Source organism: Protopterus annectens, chromosome 7.part0 (assembly GCF_019279795.1).
Source record: "Protopterus annectens isolate FY-2018-M chromosome 7.part0, PAN1.0, whole genome shotgun sequence".
NCBI lineage: Eukaryota > Metazoa > Chordata > Ceratodontiformes > Protopteridae > Protopterus > Protopterus annectens.
The window spans coordinates 640,380,260-640,404,866 of record NC_056739.1 but is presented as its reverse complement, the minus strand read 5'-3'; positions in this window follow the sequence as shown (position 1 = coordinate 640,404,866).

The following is a 24,607-nucleotide window of genomic DNA, read 5'->3' as shown; positions in this document are numbered from 1 at the left end:
TAGAGTTTGGCCACCTTTTTTTTCACTCTTTGCACCAAAAGGAAGGCTCAAGTCCCAAATCAGTAGTAGGAAAAACAAATAACACATTTCAAATAACTGAAAGTTGCTGTTTAAGTGCACATCATAAGGTAAAAATTTTTCAAATCCATGCCATTTACTTTTATGGTCTATATTACATTATCGAATGCTAGTAATGTCAAACACCACAACACCGACACACAAAGGCTGAACCGCAAACACGTTAAAGCCCATAAACTGCGAATTTTCAAATCTCGAACCATCATAGTTGGCCAACACCACTGCGTGCTACATACTACATACCCAAACATAATAAATAAAACACATACATACACAAACCAAACCCTACTTTTAACACTACACTAAACCCTACATACATTACTATCTATGCACTTACCTTAACCCACACCCTAGCCCTAAGATCTGTAACTATCACACACTTACCCTATAGACATATACCCAAACAAAATAAATAATCCACACACATACAGTTAACAAAACCCTACTTCTAATCTTACACTAAACCTTACATACATTACCTATCTACCCGCACCCTAACCCTAAGGTCTGTAACTATCGCCCACTTACCTTATGGAGCTATACCACAGATGGACCAGCCATCACACTTCGACATTTCACGTTTTGTATGTTTGCCATTACCATAGTTTGTACATTACATGTCAGTGTTGTGGTGTTCGACATTACCAGCATTCGAAAACATAATGTAGACCCTACTTTTATACATCTAGAGGTCACACCACACACACACACACACACACACACACACACACACACACACACACACACACACACACACACACACACAAACACACACACACAATAATAATAATAATAATAATAATAATGTAGCTTGTTTTCCATGTCATATTATTTTTAAGATTTAGCAAGTACATATCTGCACTGTTGAGGAATCTCCCCATTAATAAATGAGCTAGTGAATAATAGATGTAATGGTAAATTCATGCTGAAGTGTTCTGAAATCATTCCTCCCTGTGCTTTGTTTGGATCCAGTTTGCATTTTTTTCAATACAATCTAATTTAATTTCAATATCTGGATGTTAGTAGGACAATTTATCACCCCTTTGGGGACCCAAAGTGTTTTTCATAAAAATCTGTAAATATTTCTATAATCTATTGTGTCTGAGAATAAATTTTAGAATCTGCACACAGTTTATCAAACAGTATAGGCTAGATTCATAAAGGTTAATGCAAAGTGTAAACTTAGTATAACCTTTCTGAGTGAATAGACATCACAATCATTGTGGTAGGGCTTTTCTTGAATCCAGAAAGTGTACAAATAGTGTACACTTGGTGATAACCCTTATTAATCTGGCCATTACCACATTATGTATCTATAAAATGGTTTCCTATTATGCTCAATATTTTATATAACATTTCTTCAAACTTTTCTTGATCTTATCTCACACTGTTTAATTTTTGTCCAGTTGGATTATTTCAGTTTTTAAAGTTATAGTGTGACTTCATTTCATTTTTTTAATATTTTTTATATTTCATCTTAAGTATCTTGTTCTTATGGAAATATATCTTCCTGACCTTGTGTGCCTAGATTCTGAGGTTAAACATTTTTGTTGTATTCAAAAAATTTTCTTTTCAAAACTTGTCACATTCCTTCTGTGGTGTTTCTATTGAATGCATCTCTCCAATTAGTTTTACAAAGTGACTGCTTTGCTTCCACATAGTCTGTTATTAATCTTCAGTACATTGGTTTAAATTCAGTTTGACAGAATTATCTAGTAGATGCATTGTAAATAATTTTGTTAATAATGTTGTTGAATCAATATTATTACAGTCTATTTCAGGTAAAGTTAAGTCTCCAGCATTTACTTTTTTTTCTTTCCTGTGTTTCTTGAAAGAAATGCATGAATTCTTCTAGGTCATTAGCACTTGACTTTGGTGGTCTGTATACTCCAGCAATTATTATCTGTTCCAGGGTTATTTTTATTGTCACAGTCACACAATCTGCAATATCACTGATAACAATTAGCAACTGTAATAATCACACATCACGTCATAACAATCTTTAACCTCCATCATCACATCTCAACCTGTTTTTTTTTTTCAGAATGTCTGTTATAGTAAAATCATTTATACCTTCACCAAAGAGGTTTCTAGTTAATGTTCTTTAACCGTGTTTCATATCAGTAACAATATCAATCTTGAGGGAATGTAGCACATTTTCCAGTTATAAAACTATTACTAATGCTCCTAGCATTAATAACCAGCACAGATATATCAAATGTTGCTATCTGTGAACTGTTAAATTTCTGACCTATCTTGTGTTCATTAAGTATTGCAGTATATCTGCTGCAAAAATTATCTTCCATTGTCATGACAAGTGGACTTCATCCTAACTAGATATACATGTGTACCAAATTAGGCTTGGATGTTCTACATGCTTCCACTTTTTAAAATGGGTCAGTTGCTCATGTTACTATTTACCCAGAAATCTTTTCATTCACCCTGACCTGACTCTTCCTTTGATATGTGAAAAAAACATCCTAAGACCTGCATAAGCTATGCTAGCTAAGATGGATATAAGTTCCCTACTAACAGCCAGTGAGTCCTTAAAGATGAGATCATGTGTACCAACATGAATAAAAAATAGCTTCATACTTCCTTATGTTAAGGCATTCCAAGACCCTATTCATATCATGGGGGTAATTCAGTAAACCTACACAAAGTGATTCTCCATGTAGGAATAGTGTTGTGGCCCGAGCATAGAATAAGGTTGCCAAGAGATCCAGGTAACAGGGCTGGGGGTGTGCATGAGCGTGCAGACACCGTGCAGACACATAGGTGTCTGTGGAATGCAAATCACCTCATCTGCTGGTGAAAAACATGCAAATGAGGTGATTTTCCAATTCAGCAAGCAGAAAGGCATCCGTGTAGGTGCTGTGTTTGCAAGAAATATGTACACAGTTAGAAACTGTGCACCGGCCTATAAAATGTTAACAGGGGCTGTAATAGCCCAAATAAAAGGTTGCATATGTCACAGTAACCATGCAAATGGTGAAATCTATGGCCACTGAGTCAAAAAAGTAATGCAATATATCAAAAATTTATATATTTTTAATACATATGCCATGTATAAGTGAAACACAGTGACGTGCAAACATGATATTTAAAAAAAATAAAAAAGTGTAAAATATAAAATATAAAGGTATGCAAATGTATTACATTAAAGTGGCCAGCATGCAGAGTCATACAATGGCAGGTTTTAGTGGTAGCTAAGGAGATAGGCATAGTGTTGTATCCAGGGTATATGCAATTAGGTGTATGTAAATGAGACAGGGTTATTGAATCACAAAAAGGGCCACTGTGTCCATAGGTACTAACTGTAGTAGGGGTGGAACAGACAGCTAACATTAAAACGGGGTGTGTCACAGCATGTTTAAGCAGATTGGACCTTACTGATTCCTGTTTGAGCTCAGCTAAGCACAGCTAAGCAGGGAGGTGTGTCTGAGGCTGTTAAGCTATACTTAGCCCCGTGGCGCATGTTTTAGCTGATTAAAAAAAGCTAAGCATGCCTGTGTACAGGAGAAGGGTCTAAACTGCTGAGCAATGTTTACACTAGTGCCACGGGATTGCACAGAGTGCCATGTGGCTTAGCAGTGGAAGAAATTGAAAAAGAAATCAAAGGAAATATCCTGGAAAAGCCAATCAAGTATAAAAGACTGATAAGCCCTGTTCCACTGACACTGGCCCATTCAGTAACATAGCTGGCAGGTGGATTGTATCATAGTCAGCCAATCACACAGGCTGCATCTGCAGTACACCATTATAAAGTATGCATATACCCTTCAATCTGATTTTCCCACTACAGTGCATCATTTGAGTACACACTTGGCAATTTTAACTGATATAATGATATAGGCTGCTGCTGCTCTGCTACATCTGTGTGCACTACAGGCTGAGGTCAGTGATGATGATGATGCTGACAAAAGACCCAGACTGAGGAGAAAACCTTTCAGGGGCTACATGAGCTGGAGATAGTAGAGTGCTACAGGGTGGACAGGGACATACTACAGGAACTCACTGAGCTCTGCCGCCCTCACCTCAGTCCCACAGCCAACACAGGGGAACCAATCCCAGTGGAAACAAAGGTATGTGTAGCCTTAAGAATACTAGCTACAGGTACTTTCCAGAGTCCTAATGGGGACATCATGGGTGTCTCACAGGCATCTGTATCCAGGGTACTACACCAGTTTCTGGATGTCATTCCAACACATGCCAGTGAGCACATTTATTTCCCCAGCACCCCTGAGGAGAGGACCAACAATATGCATCTCTTCCACCATGTAGCACACTACCCAGAGGTACTGAGTGCCATAGACTCCACTCATATGCGCATCAAAGCACCACTTGCTGAGGAGGGTAGAGTCTATGTCAACTGCAAGGGGTATCACTCCATCAACTGACAGGTTGTGTGCAATGCCCGGGGCATTATTATCAGTGTGTATGCTGGCAGCCCTGGCAGTTATCACGTCTCCCACATATGGCATGCCTCACAGTTGTACCAGGCATTTGCCAGGGGGGACATCCCATATGGCCATCTAGTGTAGGAGGCTGGCTACGCACTGGAACCATGGATGATGACACCCATCAGAAATGCACACACATACCAACTGAAGAATGCCATAATGAGGCACATGCACAAACTAGGAACATTGTAGAGCATGTGTTTGGGCTGCTCAAGTCATGGTTCCACTGCCTTGACATATTTGGTGAAACCCTGCAGTACTCTCCAGCCACATGCACACATGTTCATAATATCTGCTATGCTACACAATATGATCCTGCAGAAAGAGCTGTAGCAGGAACATCACAGGGAAGGGAGACACAGTCCCCCACCATTGCCAAGGTCCCCACAGGCACAGGGGAACTTGGAGGAGGAACCCCCTGACCCTGTCCATGTAGGTAGATGTAGGCATGCCCAGTAAACCCTGGCCTTGGCAAAGAGGCAATGCATAGCACATACACTGACAACCTAGGGACCCAGGGCCTGATATCTCAATCCGACTCACATACACACACTAAAAAGGATGCAAGCCACTTCACACTACCTGTACCTTGCCATGTATAGGCTGTGTACTGAGTGCATCTGACAGAATCAGCCCTGATGCACTGTCCTCTCAACTGCTGCATGCACAAGGTAAGTCAGTCTTCTTAACAAGAAATGAATGGGGTAATAGACTGTGGTAGCATTTGTATGGTATTCCTGCATGTATGCAAGGGAATAGACAAGGCTACCGGGATAGCAGCAGACAACAGACAGCTATGTGGGGCAACAGGAGCTCTCTGCCAAATACTGGCTGCCCCAGGATATGCAGTAGGCCCCAAGCCAGCAAAACCCACTGGACTATGTGAGGGACTTACAAATGGCAGCGTCATAGGACAAATGCATGGATGTCAATACTGGAGTCCAATACATACCTCTCAACCTCTTAGAACAAGAAATCTGTACAAAGCCATAAAGAAAAGTGGGGCAAAGGGCCAAAGACAGGGACAATTGTTAAATATTGCTCTTACAAACATAGAAAGTTGATACATTAACAGGTTTTGCAGTAGCATGAATTCTCTGAAGGGTGAGAAGTCTGAAACTCAAATGTGTGTCATTATTTTCTAACTTCAGTCTTTAATGATTTGCCAGTAATTTTCCAGACAACCACAATTTTATGAAAAAATGGACCCAAACTGTGAGGCAAACATCTGCACATTCAGCAAAAATATGTACAGTTAAGAGGTATAGTCTCCTACCCCCAACACAGTCATGTTCCCATAGAACTGCAGTAACAGTTATGTTTGTAAGGTAATAGCAGCCGACCACACATTCCCAGGGCTGTCCCAATCAATTTGCCAACATGTTCCATTTCCACAGTATGCAGGGATCAATGTGCTATGTATGTGTGTAGTTAATAGTGTCAGGAAGTAGGCAGCACTGACTGGTAGCTCTTGTGGCTCACTGGGTTAAGTACATTACTGTGGGTGACAGGGTCCATGTTTTGAGACTGTCTGTGCCTACTATTTTGCATGTCAGCTACACCTACATTAGGAGTTTTACAGGCTGTCCAGATGTCGATATTTGTTACTGGAGGAAAGCTGGACAATGGAGGAATAGGGGGCCACAGATATGGACAGTACACAGCTCTGATTAACCTAGATGGTGCCTAGTAGAACAGCAGGTTGTGACAAGTCAGCCTAGTGCCAGGATACAAAGGCTGCCACGTAACTGTGTCAGTACTGACAACAAGTCAGTGAGCGCCATCCGTACCCTACGAATGTCAGGATTTCTAAGAATGTCCACAAGAATGCCTCATTTATCTATTCTGTTTATCATAACATTGCATTTGTTTGGCAAACTATTGGCAAACCAATACAGGTTTATGTAAAAACTTCAATGACATGCAGACTTCATCCCAGAAGAAAATGCAAGCTAATACAAAACCAGTCTACCGTCTCTGTTTGGAAGAATAATAGTAAGATGCTGTCCCTATGTCTGGGCCTGTGTCTGACTGTGATATATGACCCTGTCAAGATGTTGGGCTGTAAGATTTTGAGAGGTATGGCCAACTTGTAGCCTTAGAAGAACAGTACAACACAAACTGTCTGAGGACCATAGCAGATGTATGGAGTACAATGCTGGCCAACCTGCTAAACTGGTATATTCAGAGGTGTGCAGTCTGTAATCCTGTGTGTGATGTTATGACTTCTACCCCACTCACACCATAACTACAACTGCATAAGAGCAGCAACTGTGGACAAAGCCTGTGACTGGAGCAGAGCAGACAAAGAGCCACATATAAGGGGAAGCTGAACCACTGGCCAGACAGAAGTAGAATGTGCAGTCTAGAACACTTGGTGCAGTAGCATGGGTTCCCTGCAGTATGTGAAGTCAGTAGACATATGTCTGTCAGCCATTCCTCACATTAATCTATACTGATCTGACACTGACATACCAGGACATCACAGTGCTGTGCAAAATGTATCTCACATATTATGCAAAACTCTGCTCAGTCCAATACAGTGTGCACCCACCCTAGATATGACTCAGTTAATAAGGATAGCACACAGCCTGGAGATCCCTCAGCCAGTATATCATTGAGGTGCTGGACTGCTTACAGAGTTTCATCTGCCAATTGACTGTAGCACACAAAATCCTGGACTGGAGTACAGGTAGGTCTGGCCTGCAGTCCCACTCTTACTATTCTTGGTCATACCAGGCATGCTCCTACACTTAGTTACTTTCAGCTCATGTCTGAACCTACATATGACTATAGAACTGGGATTAACATATATCCATTCTGCATACAGACAACTATGTATACCTTGACTGTCTATCCCCACCCCCATCATACATGTTTATCCCATCTATCCATCTGTGGTACATATAAGATTTATCTGGATCTGCTGAGTGTGATATACATACAGATATATAGAAAACATACAAATATGTCATTTATAGAAAGGCAGAGATGGGGGAAGAGAGATACAGAGAGAGAGAGAGAGAGAGAGAGAGAGACAGAATAGAGTGATGTACTGCAGCAGCCACATTGTACACAGTTTTAACCAGTGGCATGTGCAAATACTATGGTGAGGCCCATTGAGTAATAGTAGGTAGGTAGGGGTTGTAATCTCACATCAGTTGTTGTGTGTGAGTGTGTTTCTATATGTATTACACACACAGCAGAATACACGCACCCAACAGGCCTATGTCTGTGTAATGGCTACCCATATTTTGGCCCTGTGACTACTGTCCTCCACAACGGTGGTCTCCCTGTCAGCAGCTACTTATATCATCCACCTCAACAGCACTGGCAGACACTCTTAGCATGTGTAAGTCCTGTATCACATGCAATAAGTACATAGTGCTATAGTATAGTATAGACAGATAGGTAGTGGTTCAATTCCTAACAATGGCAACTGAGTATGTATGTATAAGTATATTCCCTCATGGATTTGTGTATTTCCTGCCTATGTGTGTGCAATGCCAATACATTTTGAGGCCTGTTCCACCCTGTTAACCCCCCATTGTCCTACTTTGCAGGCCCTGCTGATGTCATCCACCTTAGATGCACCATTGGACACTCTCCAAGCATATAATCCCCCTGGTGCACGCAATAAATATGTAGCACTATAGTATATACAACTAGAGAGGTAGAGATTCTAATCTCAATACTGCCAACTATGTGTGTGTGTGTGTGTGTGTGTGTGTGTGTGTGTGTGTGTGTGTGTGTGTGTGTGTGTGTGTGTGTGTGTGTGTGTGTGTGTTTGTGTGTGTGTTTGTGTGAGTATGAAGCATATTCTGTGTGTGTGTGTGTTGGTTATACCATTTTGAAGCTTATTCCACCCTGTTGACTCCCCCCATTGCGTTACTTTACAGGGTCTGTTGATGTCGTCCACCTTACATACACTGTTGGATAATCTCCAGGTATATCAGCTCTGTGGCACATGCGATAAGTACATAGCACTATAATGCATACAACTAAATAGGTAGAGGTTCTAATCTCAATACTGTGATAAATACATAGGACTATAATGCATGCACCTAGATAGGTAGGAGTTCTAATCTCAATGCTGCCAATTGTGTATGCTGACTCCCCCCATTGCATTACTTTTCAGGGCCTGTTAATGTCATCTACCTTAAATGCACTATTTGACACTCTGCAGGCCATACCTCTCAAAAAGTATAGAGTTTTGCAGAATGTCTGGATGTTTGCTTCATATATTTGGTCTGCATCTCATAAAATTGTGGTTTCCTGGCAAATCATTGAAAGTTGAAATCAGAAAATAATTACAGACATTTGAGTTTCAGACTTCATACCCTTAACAAAAGTAATGCTAATGCGAAACCTGTTATCAGTTATCTAAGTTTGTAAGAGCGATATGTAAGAAGTATCTCTATTTTGGGGGCTGCATCCCGCCATTATTTAAGGCTTTGTCCACATTTATAGCTCTAAGATGTTAAGAGGTATGCCCCAGGCATATAAGCTTTGTGGTACATGCAATAAGGACATAGCACTTCAGTACATACAACTATCTAGGTAGGGGTTCTAATCTCAATATGGGCAACTGTGTGAGTGTATGTGTTTGTGTATGCATATCACCTGTAGCAGTGTGGCTCTTTTGTGTGTGTGTGTGTGTGTGTGTGTGTGTGTGTGTGTGTGTGTGTGTGTGTGTGTGTGTGTGTGTGTGTGTGTGTGTGTGCAATGCTTATAACATTTTGTGTGCTTGTGCAACCCTGTTAACTCCACCATCACCAACCTATTCATCCTACAGATGTCATCCACCTTAGATGCAGAGTTAGACATTTTCAAACACAATAGCACTGTAGCACATGCAAAATGTATGGTGGGCTATAGTGTACATAACTAGATAGATAGATGTTCTAATTCCAAAACTGACAACTCTCTGTGCATGTGCATTAGAATGCATGTCCCCCTGCAGTGTGTGCATGACACGGTTGTACCATTTTAAGGCCCTGTTAACCCCCCCAGTGGCAATCCTTACAGCACCTGCAGATGTCATCCACATGAATAGTAGTGGCAGACATTGCAAAACTGTATAAGCTCCATGGTTCATGCACTATGTATATAGTGCTATTGTATGTAAAACTTGGCAGGTAGGGGGTTCTACTATCAACAAGGGCAGATCATGAGTGTGTGTACATATCTCTAACCCCTTGCAGCAATGTGACTGTGTTCGGGCCACAAACATACCTCTCAACCCCTTAGAGAAAGACATCTGGATAAAGTCATACAGAAAAGTGGGACAAAGTCCAAATATTAGGGTCAGTCATAAATATTACTATGACAAACATAGAAAGTAAATATCATAAGAGGTTGTGCATTTGCATGCATTTTCTGAAGGGTATGAAGTCTGACAGGAAAATATCTGTCATTATTGTGCAATGTCAGTATTTAATGATTTCACACTACTTTGCCAGAAAACCATGATGTTATGACAAATGGAACAAAAATATGTGGCAAACATCAGGACATTCTGCAGAAATCTGTAGTGGTGAGAGGTATGGCCACCACCTGTCTAACCCTGCAGGTTGCAGGCCATGTTTAGCTAGGTGTGACCTGTGACAATGACTTAAACAATACAGAGGTCCCCAAAGTGTAGGACAACAAACATTTCCTAAGGTTGACTACTACTTGCATAAAGAAGTTATTTCACATCAGAAGCACCTTAATGTTATGAGAAATAGCATAACCTATGGTAATGTGACACAAAGAAGCTGTCATATTATCAAACCAAGGGAAGTCCTGTCTTTTGCACTTGCTGTGGGTATGGTTTGTCCTGCCAACTGTCATGATAATTCAAGACGTGCCCCACATTCCACATTTCAAAAGGTTGAAACTCTACTCTGTGTTGCCTATGTGTATGCAATATGTAGACATGTGTAGGCCCTGTGAGTAGCTCCCACCCCCAATAGCCCACATGTATCTAGGCATGAATGCTAACTGCCACCACCCACATATGTAGGTACCACCTAAGGCTGTGGCAACTGTAAGTAGTGTGCTGTCTGTCATTCACCCAAAAACTGATGTTAACTCATTACATCCGAGTGATGCCTCCAGGTGCATCTGCAGTTACTTCCTACTGCACCTCTAGGCGTCAAATATTGCTTGTTCATATTTGCATTAATAAGTCCAAAACCATGCTACATACAAGATATCAGAATATTTTATCTTGAAGCATACGTGAAGGCAAACACAATTGTATTGATATTTGACCTATGTCAATGAGTATTTCTTAGAAATGTAAGGTGATAACTTCATTTTTTAAAGGCTCAAGCCACGCCCACTGGGAGTTAAAGGTACACACTCAAAGAGCTGTACTGGAGGGAATGAGTTAACACACTGCAATGGGGTCATACAGTGGGTATGGATTGTTGCCAAGGTCCTGGCCTCAAGATGAATGAAGAAAACAGTACCATCATACCATATGGTGAGGACAGGCCCCCACTATATCCCCACATCAACTGCAACCCCATAAACACACAAACTGCGTTGACAGACCTGGGCATTCAGGTTGATAATACTGTTGCATTCAGCCATCAAGTACTGGCAGTGATCAGATAAGCCTTGGACATGGTTCACCACATAGGTAAAGGGAATGCATCCAGACAAAAGGTGGACATTACCTCTGTATAGTCCTCAGTCACTACAACAATACATTGTCATCATGGCTGGTATGTTATGCACCTATGCAGACATCTGCAATGACTTGAAAGACTATGTTAACACCCACAAAGGTTATCTATAGCCTTCAACATCTGTTCCATGCAGACAGCCTTTACTCAGTAGTGCTCCACTTGGTATCGGACAGGTTGTCCCCAGGTGGGCTGTAGCATGCATAGATGGAAATGTTGTTCTCAGCTCTTCAACAGGTGCCCCATGAGTCTAACTCTGTGCTTATTACCAGCATGACAGGCCTGAATCACATATGCAACAGCAAAAAAAAAAAACTGCTGGAGAGATAGGTTTGTTTCCCAGAGGCTGCCCTGTCTCAGGAATGCACTTCTCATACATGTCAAACAGAGTACCATGCAGACTCTCATCAAGTGCATCCGTGATGAGTGGATGGAAAACCAAAAATCTGTCCCAGGGATCCAACCTGTGTCATCAATGCCAGGGGAAACAGGTGCTGATTGATGATTTTGTTGGGGGTAAAATAATGGCTAAGCTTCTAAGGGATCCAGGGCCAGTACTCTAGTAACCTTGTATGGAACTATGGAACTCCCAGGTGACATGTATCAAGAGTAGCATGTTGTGTTAAGGGGTATGCAAGATTATGCTGTCTGTCCCCATTACCACTCCCACACTGTTCCACGTATATGCACCTAGGTAAACATGCACATATACAACTGTACCTTGTCGAGGAAAAGTCTCTGCATTGCCACTATGCCATCATGAGCTTCTGTAATGGCAGCAGGTCATCATGTCTTACACACAGAGACACCTGGAACAGAAACAGAATAGGGGCTGTCAGCCAGTCAGTCAGCAGTACTAACAGCAATAAAGCCATATGGCACAAAGTTACATACTCTTTGATGTGCACACATGACAATTGCCAGCAGACAGTACTTTACAGGCCATAACGCTACTGCACAAGAAACTGCCATTACCTGCACTATATTCACCCTGTGCATCGCACCCATATTAGCCTGTTCCTGCATCGATGGTATGGATAACAGGAATGTGGCACAGGTATCATCACATGCACAGGGTATGGTGTGATGTTGCCAAAGGTATCAGATGTGCCACACAGTTGACATCATATGTGTATGTGTCTGGAGGGGTGCTGGTCAGCTGGGCCATGGAGAGGAGCTGTATGCGTCTGGTGGGGATCTGCATGTGACAGTGATGTTTGAGTGTGTGGATGCACACAGTCAAGCCATGTGCCAGCCCTACACAAGGGTATGTTGGGCAGCTGTGGATCATAGATGGCAGAATGTACAGTTCGCTGTCTCTGTCCACAAATGAGATAACTGGTTCTGCCAGGAGAAGCACTGGCACTACCATGCCCAGGGATAGATGTGGTACTACTTGCTGCTGGGGCTGTGTCCTCATAGGACCACCCAGGACCACGTGCCCATGATCTGCTACATTGTGGTGTGGACAGCACCCTCCCTTTGGTAGTGCTGGTGGTACTGCCACTATGGGAGGGTGACTGTGCATGGCCACATGGGCTCTCAGCTGATGTTGTTGACCTACATTCATGTGTCCGATGCCCTACTTCCACCACATTTTCAAGCACAGACATTGCATGGTTAAGGACTGACAATGTCTCACCCCACCATCTATCCACTACATCAGAGAAATGATGTAAAGCATCACCAATGCTGTGGATGGAGTCATGCATGCCAGAAAGTGTTACATCCGTGACACTGAGCATCCATTTAGTGTAGCATTCAATATGTGCCTGTGCCTCCATGACAGACTGAAACATGCATCAGGTGACACATGCTGTGACACCTCTGACAGGTGCTGAATGGGCAGCAGTCCTCCTTTGAGTACCCCTGTCAGTTTGCTTGTACGGGACCATGGCAGCTCTCTGGCTATGACTAGTGTCTACAGTCACAGATGCCATAGTCGCCACACTCTCCTGTTCAATGCGACCACCCTTTTAATATCTGTGGCTGCTGGGGAGTGGGTATGTGTGAGCATACTGACTGTGTGTGGGGACACTGGGGGAGGAAGTGGGATGTCAACCAGTGGGACAGATTCAGCCCTGAACAACCCCACTGTGCCTTACTATGGCCACCATCATCATCAGCGTCTGATGAGACACTGCCATCAGGTTGAGGGGGACACAGTCCAACCCACATGGTCACCTGTGAGGGGAAGGCAACATGACTATATTAATTCCTGCACTATAATGTCTTATGATCCACACACACAAATACAGGTGAGGTGCCACAAATGCATTATACCGACCACACCTTATGACTGATGCCATGCACAACACACAAACAGACCACAACAGACACACACAAAACAGGCCTTTAACAACATGCAGTGGAGCTACGTCTAGTTAATGTTGCTAGTACTATACACCTGTGAGATAAGTGAAATGTCAGTGTATGTGATGGATCTTCACCTAAAACACAGTGCACCAATTTCCACAATAGTAATGCACCCCTTTATAGCAAACTGCCTACACCTTCACAAAAATATGTGCTAATATCTTACAGTTCCTGCAAATATGCAACCCTATTTACCGACGTGATGCACAACCCCTCCACAAGTGAACATGCAAGTTGTGTCCACAGCAAATGGCAGCCCTTAACATGCCTAGGATATAGATGAGCCATAACAAAACAGTTCCACACTCACCAGCTACAGGATGGTGGATCCTGGCCACACCAGAGGGACCTATGGATTTGTGGGGAGATGTATTGTCAGCATACACAAATGTGGTATTGGTACAGGATAATATGTGCATATATCAACATGTACACTGCATACTGTGATACTACCCACATTGCTGACATTCACAATGTGTGCACACGTGTGGATTACAAACCACCCCACACACACAAATGCAGACTGACGTGACATATGTGTACAGGTATGCAGAGCTTGCCATTATGAATGCTACAGTATTAAAGTGATGGCAACAGGAGGCTTACCTGGATGCTCCTTGGCTGTGGAAGCTGTACCACTCACCTCCACAAAATATGGTGTTATGGATTCTTGTGAGCTGGATGCTGAACCCAGGTTTGCCAGAAACTCCTCTATGGCCGAAAGTTTTTGTTGTGTGGCAGGCTCTCCCCTGCACCGGTGGCAGCACAGTCCCTGGCCTCCACATAGCTCCTGTCCTGCTGTCTGACATGATTCACCGATGCCACGAGGTCTGCCCACAGTGCAGCACATTCTTGCTGGTTATGGTGAGTCCTTGACAACAGGACCTGGTGATGGAGTCTCAGGGCATCAATTATGGCTGCAATCTCTACTTCTGAAAATGATGGATTCATACAGTGGTACATCCCTCTGAAAGAGAAGGCAAGGGAAACACATCATAGGACCACATAAATTATTCTCCATTATGTACACACCATGCACATCCACATTTGCCAGCACTATCCTCCACTAAATCCCACATCATACCCTGCCATCTATCACCACAGTATGTATGAGGCTATCAGCAACATAGTGGCAATACATGCCCTCCTGATATTGATGTTTTCTGCTACTTGCTGCAGTTCCTATAAGGTGTTTAAATGCATGTTCTTATTGCACCTATTACTGCTTGTTCATAGCCTATCTACATTGTATGCAGTGATGTCAGCCTCCTACTGTTGTAGTAAGCACCTGGGCTGTAGGCCCACCCCTTAGGTCTTCCTGGCTTTCCTCCCACAGATTCTGGAATATATGGCTGGACAATGTCTGACAGTTTCCACTGCCAGTCTGGTTGATATGGGCATCCTGGCACAGTGTAGTACCTGCCTCATATACATGGACAATCATCTACAAACAACACCAAGGAACACACTTTGTGAGAGATTCAATGACATGCTGTCTCCCTGTCAAGCCCACATATCTATCCCTGAACAGGTTGTCAACACAATCAGTACACCTCACACACCACCCATACCTACACAATACACACCCACATATGCAGAGGTCTTCAACATACACATCCACAAATAAAGGAGAACTCTGAGGCAAAGCCACACATGAACACCACAGCCCTACACAGCACATACCACACATATCCACATACCTGTGTCTCACAGCCACAAAGCAGTCACCACATATCAAACATATTACACATAGGATACTACATTGTGAGACACACTTATGTGCCTCTCACCAGGCTGTATATGGGGAAGGTCATAGTTACTTGTCTGTCAGGTGCCAGAATCTGCCATATTGCATGCAGACTGCTGCCTCTCACAAACAGGTACTATCATGAGTCTGTCACAGTCCACGTCTGCATGCCTGAACTGAGATATATACCTCCCTGGACTATATGCAGTGAGACATGAGTGAGCATGCTGATTAGGTGTCCAATGCAGGTATGTCCCTAGCTTAATGCAGCATTCCACTGTCTCCCAGCCTGATGCCACAATACAGTCAGGAAATGCTTGACCTTAGCATTTGGCCTGTTATCTTGTGCCATTCCAAGGGGATCCAGTACCTGAGAGCCTGGGATGATATGGTCAACAGACCATGATGCTTTGGTGGAATTGGCCTCCATCTGTGTCAACTGGCCTTCGGGCATGTGGCAATGGTTCTCACCCCCCATTGTGCCTCCATTAGGAAAAGTGGTGAGGTTATCACTACCAACATACAACTGTCAGCACAGCACAAATTTAAGAATAACCAAACTTCTCAGCCTAGCACACTGGTCCCGAAAGGTAATAGTTGCAAAGCACAGCAAAGCAAAGCAACGCATTCCAAAGACTCAAAGCCAATATAGTTTATAAATTTATTCAAAAGATAAAAGATTTAGTGCTTTCATTCCCCAACAGGGAACTTCATCAGAATAAATAAAAGAGCCACTTCCATGTTTAAATATCATTCTAATAAATTACATCATAAAACAAGCCATACCCATTTGTTGGCCAATGAAATACACATCAATAAAATCAACTTATCTTATCAAAATCTGGACATATGGTTGGAAGACAATTTGTTACAGAGACTTATTGTCAGACAACTATTTTATTTTTTTAAGGTTTCCAAACCAGTAATTTGCTGTATTTCCGGAATCCCAAAGGTCCACAAGGACGTTTATGATCCCCCACTTAGACCCATTGTATCCTCAGCAGATTTTAAGACCTAACCCTTGGCTATTTTTGTGGACATCAAACTTAAACCTATTTACAGTATGTTGAATCCCATTCTGAGTGATTCATGGGACTTTCTAAGGTTAGGTATGATGCTGATTACATATTTATTTCCATTGATATTAAGGACGTGTTCAGTTCCATTCCTCATGGAGTTGGATTGCAGTAGTTTGAAGAAATACTCATTGGGCTGGATTTCTTGTCCCCCATGGGTTTCAGACTAATTTTGGAGAACATGGAATTTGTTCTTAAGAACAATTTATTTTTGCAAACACAGTACTATTGTACTGGGAACAACATTATGTTTTCTTGTCACCATTTTCAGACAACATCATAACTTATTACCAATTTTTGGATGATATTTGTATTGTAAGGGATCCACTGAGTACATATAAAACTTTTTGTAGTACATTAATAGTACTACTGATTTTTTGAAGTTTACTCACACTACTGGATTAACTGAGGCATACTTTCTGGATGTGAAAATCAGAAAAGACCACTTAAAAATAGATATGTTTCCAATCTATATAGGAAAGAATGTTTTTCTAACTCTTATCTACATTACCAGAGTGACCATCCCCCTCTACAAAAAAGGAAAATCGTCAAGGGACAAATGGTCAGGGCAGAGTGCATGACCACACTTAAGGAAAAACTGGTATTGGAACTGAACTTTATAAGTGATTTATTTGTGGCCAGAGGTTACCCTGGTGAGACAGTGGAATCCATTAAATAGAAAATGTATTAGATGACAACCCCCAGTATAACCCCCAGTGTAATACAAATACAAGGTTGGAAAGGGTTACATATTTTGTAAGTGAGTATCATTTTGACACCAAGGAAGTGAACAGAGTTATAACTAAATATTGAAATCTGTTTTCAGAGATGCCCAATAGCTTAGAAGTTTTTTTGAAGCCCTTAAAATTTAGTTTTAAAAAGGGAGCCAATTTGAAAAAAACATTTTGAGAGGAGTATTAAAACCCATGAGAGTACATATGTTAAGTAATAATGCCATCCAGAGAGTAGTAGGCAACAATTAGGACACCTATTCATATTTGTGACATGTGTCTCACCCTACAGGCCTTTGATGTGCTAATATGGGTGGCAGTGACTGCGATAGCAGCTACCAGTTCTGCTGAACATTGCAGGGCTCAGTTATTTGTATGTTATTTGTATGTTGTATTGACAAGCATGTACTTGACATGCAACAGACTGGATTGTAGGCCAGGACTGTGGGTGTCCAATTGTCACACATGCTAGGAATGTAACAAATAGAGCTACTGAGTCATTATTATGGCAGGTGTAGTTCCAAGACATATGTGCATGCATACAGTGTGTTACACAGGATTGGCATGAACATGTGCGTTCTGATGGGTTTGACGTGTGACACTGACCTGTCTGTCATGATTTTGTAACCTCAATCTGCACTGACTTGACAGTACTTTGGCACACAAAATAGGTTTTATGACAACCATGCCATAAGTAGGTGCCACAACTGTGGACATTCTGCAACAGTCTGTGCAGCTGTCAGCTCTACCTGATATTGTAGGCCTCCTGTAAATCCATCAACATGTGTTTGGCTGTGTACTGGTTCAGCGTCTGCTTCACATGCCCAAGTATGCTGTAAGTTATCCCATTTTATGTAGAAGTAGTGTGTCACTGGCACTCAGGATATGTTTATAGAAACACCAGCTGTTCTTCAGAGCTGAGTGGCCTAGTGGGCTAGTGTACTATGCTGTAGTTGACAGGGCCCTGGGTTCAAGAGTTGGCAGTGTTGAATAGTTTTGCTGATGTGCATCAGCAGAATTCATTACATGTTTATAGAAACACCAGCTATTTTTTGCAGCTGAGTGGACTAGTGGGCCAGTGCACTATGCTGTATTTGACTGGGTCCTGGGTTCGAGACTTGATAGGAGTGATTATTTTATTGATGTATAACAGTGTCAGAAACAGATAATGTGATTAAAGCAGTTTTAAGCAGGTTTAAGCGGGTTTGTGTAGGGCAGTGGGCCATGCCACACCACTTAGCTCTGCTTAAACCTGAGCTAATTTTAAAAAAGAAAACAAAAAAGGGGTGATAGGTAAGTGGTGAAATGGGACAAGCAGGGGGAAAAACAATGTGAAAAGCAGGTAGGGATTTGCAGGATGGGTGTAGGAAAGGACCATAGCTCTCCATTTCTTGTACAGCAAGAGCTGTGCAAGTCATTGAGAATTTTGAATTTGGAGCCTCACATCACCAACAGAGGGTTGTGGGTGACATAAGTATGTTGATTAATTGCTGTATGGATTGATTGTGGACATTGTATGTGGCAACAAAATGGAGAGCTATGTATGGGGCGATTTTTTTGTGGGACAGATGCCCTCCTTTTTTTTTAAGGATTGAGTGGAATGTTGGGGAGGGGATATAGGTACGTGTGAGGAGGTAAGTTGGGTAGCATTTGCAAACAGACAAGACAGACAAGATAGCAGACAGGGGCGGTGTATGACACATGAGGGGGGTAAACACCTTGGACAGGGAGGGTGTTGTGGAATTGGAGATACAAGTACTCCCAGATGGCAGCAGTGGGACTGAGCTCTCCACCCATGGGCAGTCACCAATGCTCCCTTATGGCGCAAAAGGTGGCTGTGCTGGGGGCTGGGTGCCAGGACCGGCCTGCCCCACCAGGTGTGCCAGTCTCCCCTCAATCTGGGACAGCTGATCTTCCAAATCATGCTGGAAACTCCTTGCTGACATCCCTGGAAGCTGTTGCTGAGTGATGTATCCCTCTCCACTCTCATGCCAGGGGGGCGGGCCCTGTCCCCTGAAGTGGTTCAACCCATGGGTGACGCAGGACCAGTGGAGGGGGCAGCTCCAGGTTGGGTCCCAGATGTGCTGGGACCCGGTGCCATGGCCAGATGAGGTGGGGTAGGTGGATCCACAGGAATCGGCCTACCCACTCATGCTATGATGTTGAGGTTTTTTCAAAGTGTATAGGTTAGTCATGAACAGAACATTTAAATGTTAGTTATAACAGCATGCCTGGATGTTCCAGTTAACCCAGAATACTACAATTGCATAGCATACAGAACAAAAAAACAAATGGGATAACAGTATTGTAACAACATGCCAATAACAGTTACGGCAAAAGGCCAACAACATTGGTATTTCAGCAAGGTATGTTAGTATGCAACCATTGTAATACAGAACAATAATAAAACACAAGGCCCAACATTAGGGTTTGAGAACACATATGTGAAAAGGAAACCATACCCGTAGTATAACAATAACAATATTTGTGATTCAGGTAAGGGGTGGGGGGAGAGAGAGAGAGAGAGAGAGACAGTCCATTAAAAACAATATAGGCTATATTTATTGCAACAGCACTGTTCTATACTCTACAGGTCTGCTCTTACTTTTATGTCTACAAGTGCCTTATATCTTCTGTAGCACATACATACCTCTCAAGCTATCTGCATGGGACAGTCTGGGCCAAGCTGTAACACCTACAGGTATAAAACTACAGGGTACTATTACATGTCAGTAGAACATATATGACTACGAAGGTGTACTGTGCACTGATGTTGTATGAGTGTGCTACTAACATAACTCGACTGGATGTTAAATCTGTGTCCAAGGATTTTGGCAACAGTGATCACCATCTGTGACAGCTTAACACTTGAGAGACATGTATCATGCATAGTACAGAAAGTTTACATGTATCCTGCCATCCTTGGCAGGCATGGGGTAAGATTACCAGCAGACATTCATAGACGCAACAGGCATACAGCCATAACAACAATAAACATTTTTATTTGTCTAATTAACTTGAAATTGTAGTGTACTTCTGAATGCTTAATTTAATGAAGTCTTATCACCTTCCTGAGCAATGCTGTTTATGCACTAGTACATATGGACACACAAATTAGTATACCATTGGAACAGCTACTACAGACAATTTATTTACCTGTAATTTCTGTGGGAAGAACATCTATTAACAATACATAACTGTTTATATACATATTCAGTAGTACTTGTCTGTTTCTATAAATATATAGTAGTACTTGTCCCTGTATTCAAACTCCAGTCTGTGTGTGGAAAAATGAACAACATACATATCATTTAGCAAGCTGAGCTCCCGAGCCACTGCTGTGTAGTGATTGACTGATATGTACCTAGAGCTCACCTGGTAACAAATTCTGACCTGGTAATGTAGGTAGCATGTCACACAAGACTGTAGTGACACTTGACCACACATGAATGAGATGCATGCATGACAGAGATAGTAGGTGAACTGTGTATTGTGACTTGGAATGCAGGTGTACACATTTAACACCTAGTGGATGGGAATGTGTGTGATGTGTACAGACCATATCGGGGTGCTGGGTTCCCTACTTGACCCATATACAGTTGCAGATGATATATGTGCAGTCTACAGCTATTACAGTTTTATACTTGCCCGCATTAGCATAACTACGTTCGGGAATGTATATAACTGAAATGCAAAGGTTAACACAAGACAATCCTGAGGGAAACACACTATAACACCTTACACATTACTATTCAAGGTTCAGAGCTTAGTGCAGAACAAATATCATAATGCAGTATATCTTGTTGTTCAGCTCCACATCTACACTTTAGCAAAACAGTTATTTATCAGCAAACCTTCAGTCACTTCATGGTATTATACCCATATTTACTTCACAGCACATGTAATGCTCAATTTCTTGACCAACAGCCCAAAATACACACAACATTTGTCACAACACACCTTTATTGAGGGTGACATGAAACGGTTAACAGTCTTTTTATTGCTGACCACTTTACATAATGCAGGCTTTGAAATACAACTGTTATTCCATAAGGTATGCATTACTAACTTTATTTCCTTAACAATTCTGAATGCAGGTGTACTTTATTTCCTGAAAATGATGATGATTTTATTCCCTTCACATTATGAATCTGGTTGTACTTTATTATCAGAACATCATTATTAATGCAGTATTCAATTGTTATTCCTTAACATTATTAATGCAGTAGTAACTTGCTTTCTTTAAAATATCAGGTTTTGTGCTTTCATGTATATTGAACGGTACCTGGCATTACTCACTTATATCAATCCAGGTCTATAAACATATTCATTTCAGTACACTCAAAACAGAATATACCTACTGGCAGTTACTACTGTATTCTTTCTTAATTATATTACAGTATAGTGCAGAACATATCTGTACTCACCACACTCTCGGTGCAACCTGGCCAGGTGCTCTACATGGGCCTCCTGATTGCGAGCTCTCCCCTCTGCAGCTATGGGGAGAGAAACACACCATTATGTATACCTGTCTATCAGATATTCATACTAGACTTTGGTAAATCAATGCTTCCTATACTTACAAACTTGTGGGGTATTGTCATCCCGAGTATCTTGGAGCCACTGGGCCAAGAGTTCCCCCCTTCCTATGCTTCAGATCATTGTAGTGGTGATGTACCTGCTCACCAGTGTGGGGGATACCAGTTGCACTGGTGAGGTTGCGTGCCAGCCAGTCCCAGGTCTCTGATTTGTATTCGGACCCCTGGTACTGGCCCTGCAGCAGCCGGACTTCATGGTCTTTTATGAGGAGCCTAACCATGATTCTGGACTCCAACATGCCCTACTGCTCCACCCAGAAGCATGCAGCCTCTCCAACACCTGCCATAGATCCTGCATGGGTCAAACTCCAACAGGTTCTGTCTGTATTTTCACCTGTTCAGCTTAAATAAGGCTGTTTTCCCACCCTTTACTACCATTGGACCATTTTTAAAAATGCTAAACAAAGCTTAGCACCACAAAACCCAGCTAAGCTTAGCTGAGCAGTGCTTAAACTGGCAAATGCTTAGCAATGCCCAAACCAGCTAAGCAGAGCTGTGTGTTGCTAAGTACTTCTAAAACAGGTCCTGTTTAAGCATTACTTGGCTTGGCTTATCAATGTTTAGCAGAGCTTAGCTACGGGCAAACCAGTTTATTTTAAAAATAAAAAAAAATAAATTGAAATTAATTGTTCATTAATGATACTTTATTATTATGTGTATGCATTTTACTTTATATCTCCTAACCTTATATATATTCTAATTACATTATCTTGGAGTGTGACTGTAATGTATTGGACACTTGTGTGTAACTAGAGCTTTTCTCATCAGGTCTCCACTGACAATGGGCTTCAGGACAAGCTGGATTAACCTGGTTAACAAATGTCAAATTGGCCCTGAGGACCTTATAAGCCTAGCCAAGAGTTTAGCCCGTGTTTAGACAAGTCAGCACCCAATTCCCCTGTCCAGCAGGGACACAAGTGGAATCCCAGCATGATTAAAAAATAAATCACTGTCACAATTTTCTATTGGATGCAAAAGCTGAACGGCCTGTCCTTGTAATCAAACTGTGCACCTACTGCACACAAGGCCATGACTCTAACCATTCAGTTACCAAGGATATGATGACTGAAGCTATACCTTTCTATATAGCTCTCAGTCATGTTTAAGCAATGCTGAGCACCGCAACACACAAACTCATTCAGTTATGCTTAAATGTGAACTTTTAAATTAAAACTAAAAGTATCTGTTTTTTATTTTTAGATGTCTGGCATGTGTCCATTGCTAAGTGCCATGCCCTGCAGCACAAAAAAAAAAAAAAAAAAAAAAGCAACTACAAAAAAAAAAACATTTAAACTATTTGACTTTAATATTTTAGTGCCATCTGACACTTTGATGGTTCAAGGGGTGTGTTACTCATCTCCAGTCACTGTAACGCACCCCCTACACTGATTCAGTAACTGTGTTACATGGCTATCCCTCAGTAGCACACCTTCATTAATATGCAAGGCGTGCTGCTGAGGGGGAGCCACAGACATGGCCACCGTACACCCTGTGTAGACCTTACACTGTTCCTACATGGAGTTTATTAAATCTGGATGATGATGTATTTTTTTATTTCTTATTTCAGAATGTTGGCACCTTTATAAAGCTATATTTAAGCTTAGTAAACTGTGCAATATTTTGGTTTACTGTGACATAAAAGTGTGTGTAACCTTGTGACATTATATGCATGAAAAGTGCAACTCAAACGTAAAATGCAAATTGTGTCAGGAAGGATGTAATTGCTTATAATTATGTCACACAATGGTTTGAAGTTAGGAAAATGTGGTCATAAAATAAAATTACAAGGTACTTCAGAGAAGGAGGGACAGATTTTAAATATTGCTCTTTATAAACTTAGAAAGTGGCTAGAGTAACATGATTTGTTTTAACATACATTTTCTGAAGGATTTGAAATCTGAAACTCAAATGTAAGTCATTATCTAGTGACATTAATCCTCTGATCATCCCAGCGAATTGCCAGAAAACCACAAATTTTATGAGGAATAGGCCAAACATATGAGGCAAAAATCTAGACATTCTGCGAAAATCTGGATAGTTGAGAGGTATGACCCACTATACCGCTGCTAATTATGTATACTACCTCTGATATTCCATGTTCTCCTGTGAAAGAGAATATTCCTCTACTTGGGGATTGTCGATCTCACACACCTGTTGACTATCTGTATGCAGTCAGTTAAACAAATTTTGAACAAAACTCTCTGTCGACTAAACCAAAGTAACCCATATATATATATATATATATATATATATAAAACCAATATATATATATATATATATATATATATATATATATATATATATATATAAAACCCACATATATATATATATATATATATATATATATATATATGGGTGTGTTTATCCTGCATATATCAAGGTCACATGATGCATCAATCCCATTATTTGTATCTTCTTCTTCACAGATCCCAGATACCTTATAGCTAATAACTTAACATATACCTATGTATGTGCCACCCCCGCTTACATTAAAAAGAAGAAATCTGTATACCATATACATTACCCACATCAGGTCAGTAAATGCACTGAAGAGCAATTTAACGTGTTGTATGAAAATGATATATTTGACATTTGTATAAACTACATGCAGTATCTATAACAAATTGATTTTAACCAGTCTTTTAAATCTAGACTATTTACAGTAGTTGAGACTCCATTGGTACTTACTAGGCATGAAGTTTAAGAGGCCATTGAGGAGCCTGTCACAATTTCCCAGTTCCCCTAAAGCTGTCTGGTTAAGCAAATTGCTTGTAGTCACACATTAGGCAAATGAAGAATTAGGAGGCAACTTATTAACATTAACTTAATCCTGTACACTAACTGCCAGACATAATCATCTG